At 38.5% G+C, this 8,242-nt stretch overlaps 1 protein-coding gene across 1 annotated transcript in view; it reads left to right on the forward strand.

Moving 5' to 3' along the window:
• Nucleotides 1-8,242, forward strand: part of GUCY1B3 (guanylate cyclase 1, soluble, beta 3) — a 42,057-nt gene that overhangs the window by 1,038 nt on the left and 32,777 nt on the right. The window lies entirely within an intron of this gene.

Raw genomic sequence — 8,242 nt, forward strand, 5'->3', positions numbered from 1 at the left:
GAGGCTATTTCTTGAGCAACTGTGAATATCACCTGCATTTATTCATTTTGAAATAAAGTGGAATTGGAATGTTTGCCCTTTCATTTTCCCACAATTACACCCCCTTCTCCCCCCTCCCCCACCCCCACGCTTTCTGCTTGGACTACGGTGGAGGCTGTCAGTTGTGGGAGGGCATCCTAGTTTCAGGCTGGAACTAGGGGCCCAGGACTCCTGATGGGACGGAAAGACCACAGGCACCTGAGAGTTCACTAGTAAGCCTGTTGAAGCGATGGGTCGTCTCTGTGGCCATATTGAGCATTTCAATTTCACAGAGGCCTTTCCCTTTGTTTAGTGAAATACGCATTTAACTTAGTGCATAGATGACCCAAACCAACTAGATACAACAAAACCGCATTTGTGGATTTTCAGATTGGAACAGCAATCTAATCTGTCGCATTAAATGGAGGCGGAGGGTGTGGTTACCTGGGTGGGCAAAGGAGAACACATGGCTATTCTATACTCCTATTTTCTGCCCTCCCTGATTTTAGTATATCAAGTAGGTGATGCTTTCATGCTATTTCCCCTCCCCCCCCCAAATACATTATAGTTATTAGCATTAGGCTTATTATACAGTTACACGATAGGGATTTTTTTAAATAAATAAATAGTTTCCATGGAAATGACCAGGGTTAAATATGAAATACTAAAATGCAACTTTTCCTTCTCTTGGACCTGTATCAGTGAGCATCGTTTCACTATCCATAAGCCGTATTTATGTTACCCTGAGAGCACACCTACATATTATAAACGAAGTGGAGGTTTGGCAGTTATGCAGTTAAATCAAATCAGAATGTTGACACTAAAACTTACTTTGAGATTTGAATTTCCTGTGAGTCTTATTAATGCTTTCAGAATTTTTATTTTGCTTAGTGGACAGGTATATGGGACATATCAAGAGCAGGATTTTAAACAATGTAACAAGTATAGGATTATTTTTAAGCCACTTTCTTTGTAAATTTATGAAAATGATGTTTTCTCATGTGTAAGTTAAAAATCCCCATTTTTTTTCTGGTGGATATGCTATGACAATGAATATATTTAGGATTTTGAGAGCACAATAAAATATGGCTATATGGTTAAACAGTTTTATGCATTTTAACCAGATTTAGAATGTACCCTACCCATTATCAATTTAGATTACTGTTAAATACAGAAATGGAAATTTTTATGTCATAGAGAAATATATCAAATTTTTTTAAAAATTAGATTATCAAGTTATTTGCTTGTATTGGCTATGTTTTCCCCAGAGAAAGTAAAAATATCTAAAAATATACAAATTACACTGATGTGAAAACTTAATTCTGCCAAACCACTAAGAATACTGTTACATTCTACTTTGAAAAACTATTAATTTTAAATTAAACATCAATATTTTAATGCCCTAATGTATCTCTAAATTGCTTTAAACAGTGTTCTTAATCTATTCAAATGTTGACAATTTAAATTATTCAAATACCTTCTTATGATAAAATGAAACAAATCAAACTTTTTCTAAATATCATTATTATCAATTTCAGAGAGGAAGGGAGAAGGAGTGAAATAGAAACATCAATGATTAGAAACATCATTGATGAGAATCATCAGCTGCATCCTGCACGCCCCCTACTGGGGATCACCGGGTCAGGTGCCCTAATGGGGAATCTAACCCTGACCTACTAATTCATAGGTTGATGTTCAACCACTAAGCCACACCAGGATCTCTCCTTTTTAAAAAAAAAATAAAATAAAATTATCTCAAGGATTATGTGCTCTTGAAAGGGAAATACTATTAGTTAAACTAGCCTTTACAACCCAGGTGTTCATTTTGATTCTTTTTTTCCCAGACATACTTTTTGGTGGAACCCATCTTGTCTCGGGTACAGTTTAATATCTGAACCAGAGAACATAGTTCAGGGCACTGAAGCAGGTCATTGGTTTCCAACCCAGGTAGTCCCCCTGAGGGATCATTACTCAGAGCTCCCCGGAAGAACATTGGCCTATCCAAACAGATTCTCACTGCCTGGGGGCAGGGGAGCAGTTGGAGGAATTTAATCTTAAAATGCTCCCTGGGAGATTCTGTTTCCTTTCTCCAGACCTCACCCTCATCTCTAAGGAGGATCACTAGTCAGTGGTGCAAGATGTTTTCAGTTTCAACTTCTTAGGAAAAACTGAATTTATGGAAAAAACTTGTTTTGTCTCATTAAGTACCATACTCCTCTATCTTCATTTTTGGTCTCTGAGAAACTGTCTACATTGATGTTTACAAAATTTACATCATACTTTTTTGATTTAGTAGGAAATGGCCATCCATTCTTCATGAGAAAGGATGCCAAACATTTAATGGCAAATAAAATCCCAAGTAACAGATTCCAGACAGAAAGTTCTAAGTGGATAAGAGCCAAAAAATGCTTCATTGTAAACTCAGCATTTACTTACACTCCCAACAATGTAACCATTTCCCAAGAACTTTAAATTCCCCTTTTTAAGAAAAAGATAAATGGTCTAGAAATGGAGGGTAGATAGTGAAAGGTCTGATAGTAAATATTTTAGGTGCTGGAGGCCAAGAGTCAATATTGAGGGTATTATGTAGGTGTCTATATAACTATTAAGATGTAACCATTTAAAAATGTAAAAAATACTCCTTGCTCTTGGACCAGACAAAAACAGGTAGTGGGCTGAATTTGACCAACTGACTATAGTTTGTCCACCTCTGAGCTAGACCATAAGTACATGTTAAAAAAGCAAAAGAGATCTCTGAATCTACTTCAAGTCTTTTGTTGGTTTCCTTTCAGTTTTCAGATAGTCCTTTTTGGAAGTCATGGTTTCTAAGGGAAGAGAAAAACCAATCTTTATTTCAGAAAAAAAACACAAAAAACCACAAAGTCAAGATATACATATTAGAACAGTACCTACATACTTTATATAATCAGTTATGTTACCCTTTCATTAGTCCTGGCAAAACTAATCATTGGATCAAATTACTGGATTTGATTTTTGTTTTTTTAACGTCATTGGAACGTAAAGATGGATTCAAATAAGAAAAAAAAATCTAAGATGATTAAATGTCTATTAAGAACAAATAAACACACCTTTGTAAAAAAGCTTATATATCTAATTTACCTATAGTAAGGCAGGCATTCATTGATTTTTTTCATTGATTGATTCATTCTTTCATTCTCTAGTTAATCTTATTTTTAAAGAGCGTAGTCTGTGTTTTGGACTCGGAGGATGGAAAAGTGAATGATATAATCATGTGGGAGCACTCTCTCCTTGAACCCACACATGCTTCTGAATCCGGCACACAGTGCCAAGTGTCAGAGCAAGTTCCCCCTCGAACCCTGCTCGCTGTACTAACTGTTGGGAACTCAGTTCCTCCTTTATTCTCTGCTCGCTGTGTCGTTGTCAGGTCCACAGGTCCTGATCCTGCCCAACTATGCCAACTGTCAGGTCTGAGCCCCTCTGCCAGGGGGTGGACTTTCTTGGATGCCAGGTGGTAGATGAAGAAGCCATGAGACGTTGTGGATGTAGAAGAGAGTCTTTATTGTAAGAGCTAGTGGCCATGTAGCTATTGCTAACATGGCGGTCGCACATCCCCTCGCATTAAACTGGCACGTTATTGTACATAAGGAGTAGATACCTACCTCAACTATATACAAGGAGTAGATAATACCTACTCTATAATGTTGTAATGTGTTGAATAGTGCTAAACACAGATCTTGAAAAATAACATTGATAAATGGTAGCTATTATTTTTCTCTAGAATCAAAGTGTTTCAATTTTTCCCTTTCCCAGCTCACCTGAAAGATATGAAGCTTTCCTTTAAATAGCATTAGACAAAAAAGTTCTTCAAAGCAAAGTCCCATATAGCAGGTAGCCACACACTGCTACATGGGAAAGAGGAGTAGCAGTAGCAGCCTCTGTACACACAGCAGCAGCCTGCCTTTCATAGGAGCAGCCTCAGCAAGCAGCAGCACTGGCTGGTCAGTAACAACTTTATGTTACTTACACAAAGGAGGCTTCTTTCCAAATAGTGACCTCAGTCTTTGGGGTTATAGAAGGGCATGCTTGCCCAGTGTACATACAGATTACCATAGCCTTGCTCTTGCATCTGTGTACAGTCCTTGGAAACCCTGATTAAGATTCCCACACTCGGAGTGGCCTTGAACATCCAGCATACTCTGAATAGGGTCCCCACAAATCATTACCTTCAAATAAAGTCTAGAAACATTTGAATATTTTTTCTTGATTTTCCTACCTGTGACTCAAACATGGTAACATTTGACTGTTAGATACCATATACTGATTTTCTGGTTTTGACATCATTGTATGTACTTGAGTATGCTAATGGCAAATGAGTTGTTATGGTTCATGTAAGCAAACATTTTTCTATAAGCTAATTATGTGATTTTCAAAGTTTCTTTATCTTCCCAAGCCTCAACTGTATATGAGGAGTAGATAATACCTACTCATAATGTTGTAATATGTTGAATAGTGCTAAACACAGATCTTGAAAAATAACATTGATAAATGGTAGCTATTATTTTTCTCTAGAATCAAAGTGTTTCAACTTTTCCCTTCCCCAGCTCACCTGAAAGATATGAAGCTCTCCTTTAGATAGCAGTAGCTCATTGAAGTGTATGTACTACACCAGTCTAAATGTTCCATCATCACTCTAGGAAAAGTAGCAATTTCATTGTCATTTTGATTCTTTTTTCTTTCCCTCAACTCCTATTTGTTGTTTGAAAATGCAGCATATGTTCTCAGTATTCATTTTATCAAAACGAATGAATGCAAACAAAATAGTATACTGTGTTTTAATCAGATTTTCATATTCATGAGGCTATTATCTAAGTAAATCGCTATACCCTTGCACATGTAGGTTTTAATATATTAGTGGTACTTTATATAATAAATACTGTTAGATATTTCCAAAAATCTTTTCTCTGTCATGTCAGTTGAGTACTACAATGCCCTTTTGAGATATGAAGGGCCTTTCTAGCAGTCCCCCAACTCCCACCAGCTTAGTTTAAAGTGTACAATGTGTTGATTGGATACATTTATACATTGTGAAGTGACTGCCACCCTAGCATTAACTACCACCACCATTATGCCACATGGTGACCATTTCCTTTTTGGGGTGGGAACATTTAAGATCTACTCTCTTAGCAACATTCAAGCGTATGATACAGTATTATTAGCTACTAGAAGCCCGGTGCATGAAATTTGTGCATAGGGTGGGGGAGCCCTCAGCCCATCCTTTGCCCTCTCACAGTCTGGAAGCCCTGAGGGATATCCTACTGACGGCTTAGGCCTGCTCCCTATGGGCAGTCAGACATCAGCGCTGCTGCAGAGGCAGGAGAGATTCCTGCCACCGCCACTGTGCTCACCAGCCATCAGCCCGGCTTTTGGCTGAGTGGCTGGCACTTCCCCCTATGGGAGTGCACTGACCAACACGGGGCAGCTCCTGCATTGAGCATCTACTCCCTGGTGGTCAGTGCGCATCATAGGTACCGGTTGTTCTGCAGTCCTGTCAATTTGCATATTAGCCTTTTATTATATAGGATAATCAGCTTGGTAATCTTATAACTCGTTGTCTGTACCCTTTGAGCAGTAGCTGCTAATTTCTCCCACACCCAAGCCTTGGTCACTGTCACTCTACTCTCTGTTTCTCTGAGTTTGTTCTTATTAGCTTCCACATACAAGTGAGCTCAGTGTTTTTTATTTTATTCAATTTTATTTATTAAATTTTTATTAACTTTGGAGAGAGAGGAAGGGAGAGGGATAGAGAGATAGAAACATGGATGAGAGAGAAACATCCATCAGCTGACTCCTGTACACCCCCTCCTGGGGATCAAGCCCACAACCTGGTATGTGGGCTTGATCCCCTGGTTTATGGGTGGACGCTCAACCACTGAGTGGCACTGACCAGGTTCCATTTTATTTTATTTTATTTATTTATTATTTATTATTATTATTTTTTAAACTATATTTTATTGATTTTTTTACAGAGAGGAAGGGAGAGAGAGAGTTAGAAACATTGATGAGAGAGAAACATCGATCAGCCGCCTCCTGCACATCTCCTACTGGGGATGTGCCCACAACCAAGGTACATGCCCTTGACCAGAATCGACCCTGGGACCTTTCAGTCCGCAGGCCGACACTCGATCCACGGAGCCAAACCGTTTTAGGCTCAATTTTATTTTTTTAATGATAAAGTCAGCTTTATCATTGAAGTCAGTACTTCAATCCAGCTCTTTTGGTGCCATTTACTATTCCTTTTAAGTTAGAAATAGGAGCTAATGTAGTATACATACAAAAATGAAACCATATTAATTTTTGTACCCAGAAACTTCCTCAATACAAGTAAACAAATTAATATTGAGATTTTTAAAAATAGATAAACTGGGTAATTGTTAGGATCAAGACCTTTTTCTGTAGAAAGATAGGCCAGTTAGCCTGAACGATGAAAGAAGGCACAGTACATTAGCTGATAAGTGCATCACCAGTACATCACCGACATTTAAAGTTACTCTTTTAGGTAAAAGTAAATATCTGACTGTAAACTCCACATACGCATCAGTGAGCACTTGCAGAGGACTCTCTCGGAACCTGGGCCATGTCAGGTGAGCAGCATGGAGCCCAGGAGATAAACCTGGTCCTATCTCAGGGTTTTACTTTGATGATCTGAGGCAACCACGGGATTCAAGCTGGGTCTTTGTTTTCCTAGCATTCTGCAATTTTTGAGAATTAAAAAAAAAGATCATAGAAGCATGTTATTGGGTGGGTCATTAAAATGAGCACCAGAGGATAAATCAGAAAATCTGTATTCTCCTACATACCCAGACCTAATTGTGGCCAACATTAACTGGGTGTTGGTGTAGTTTGCAAGGAACAGATGTCCTTTCGACTCTTTCCATAGCAAATGTTTCTCTTCATGGTGTTGGAAAGTGATAGTTCTGGGTGGCTACTCTGCGGACGTCAACAGGAAAACACACTTAAAGAGATCTGTATGGCTGGCCCAGTTCAGAGGCTGACAACTCAGAAGACCTGAGTACTTGCAGCTTTTCCATTTGCTACTTTGCCACTTCGTTCATTAAAAAGGAAACAGTGGGGGAAATGGTGCCTTTGTTTATGCCTAGCAAAACTGAACGCTTTTTTTCTGTATCAAAGATATTGAGGTTAAAGAAGTTTCTACTCCCAGTAAAGGTAAACACTCCAAGTATTTATTCCTTGTTACTGCAGCTTTGCTTTGATCGCATATTCTGATCTACTTGCCCACCGTTATTGAATCCTGCAATATGAAATGGTTGCTTTATTGAAATTATTTGTGGTCAGTCTTCAAGTCACTCAAATGTGGGACCTTTCAGTCCTTACGTCGCAGTCGCTGTCAGCACGGTAGCCTCATGGGACAGTTCTCTGTTCCTGCTGCACACTGAGTTTTTACCTGTGTTAGGATAAAAAAATCCTGAGTTTAGAAGGGTCTCCTTTTCTTCACTCTCTCCACCCTTCCCATTAACTTAAATATGGCTCAGCGTTGAGATGACAAAACTAATGTTATTTCTTAAGGAAGCCTTCCCTTACCTCCAACACTGTACTTACGTCTCACTGTACATGCAACAGTATATAATTATGTTATTTCTACTACTTGATTATCTCTCTTGTCTCACTAGCCTCTAGCCTCTATCTATTATAACGATTGCCTAGGAAAGCGGATTTGCAACCTTTTGCATCTCATGGCACACTTAAACTAATTACTAAAATTCTGCGGCACACCAAAAAAACATGTTTTTTGGTGTTTTGACCAAAAAAATAGGTATAATTTTGACTCATTCCCACCAGATGGCTGTTGTGTTGGCTGTTGTCACTTTTTATTGACAATCTACGGGAAAAGAGGTCAGTTTCCCTGACTAAATAATCAGGTGTTACACGTTTTAAAAATTCTTCGGTACGCTGGGTGAAAATTGGTGGCCTAGGGGAAAGCCTCTCTCTCTCTCTCTCTCTCTCTCTCTACATGTGCTCTATTCTCTGGAAGTTAAAAATTCGAAAGGTAATTCATATATACCTTTTAATATATATATATCACTTACCATATGGTGGTTCTACACCTAATTCTCACAATAACCACCACAGAAAATAGATGTCTATTATTATTTTATAAATTGGGGAAGTGAAGCTTCAGTACTTTAAAACGGTGTCCAAACTACTCAGCTGTTAATCATCAGAG

Source organism: Myotis davidii, unplaced genomic scaffold (assembly GCF_000327345.1).
Source record: "Myotis davidii unplaced genomic scaffold, ASM32734v1 scaffold392, whole genome shotgun sequence".
NCBI lineage: Eukaryota > Metazoa > Chordata > Mammalia > Chiroptera > Vespertilionidae > Myotis > Myotis davidii.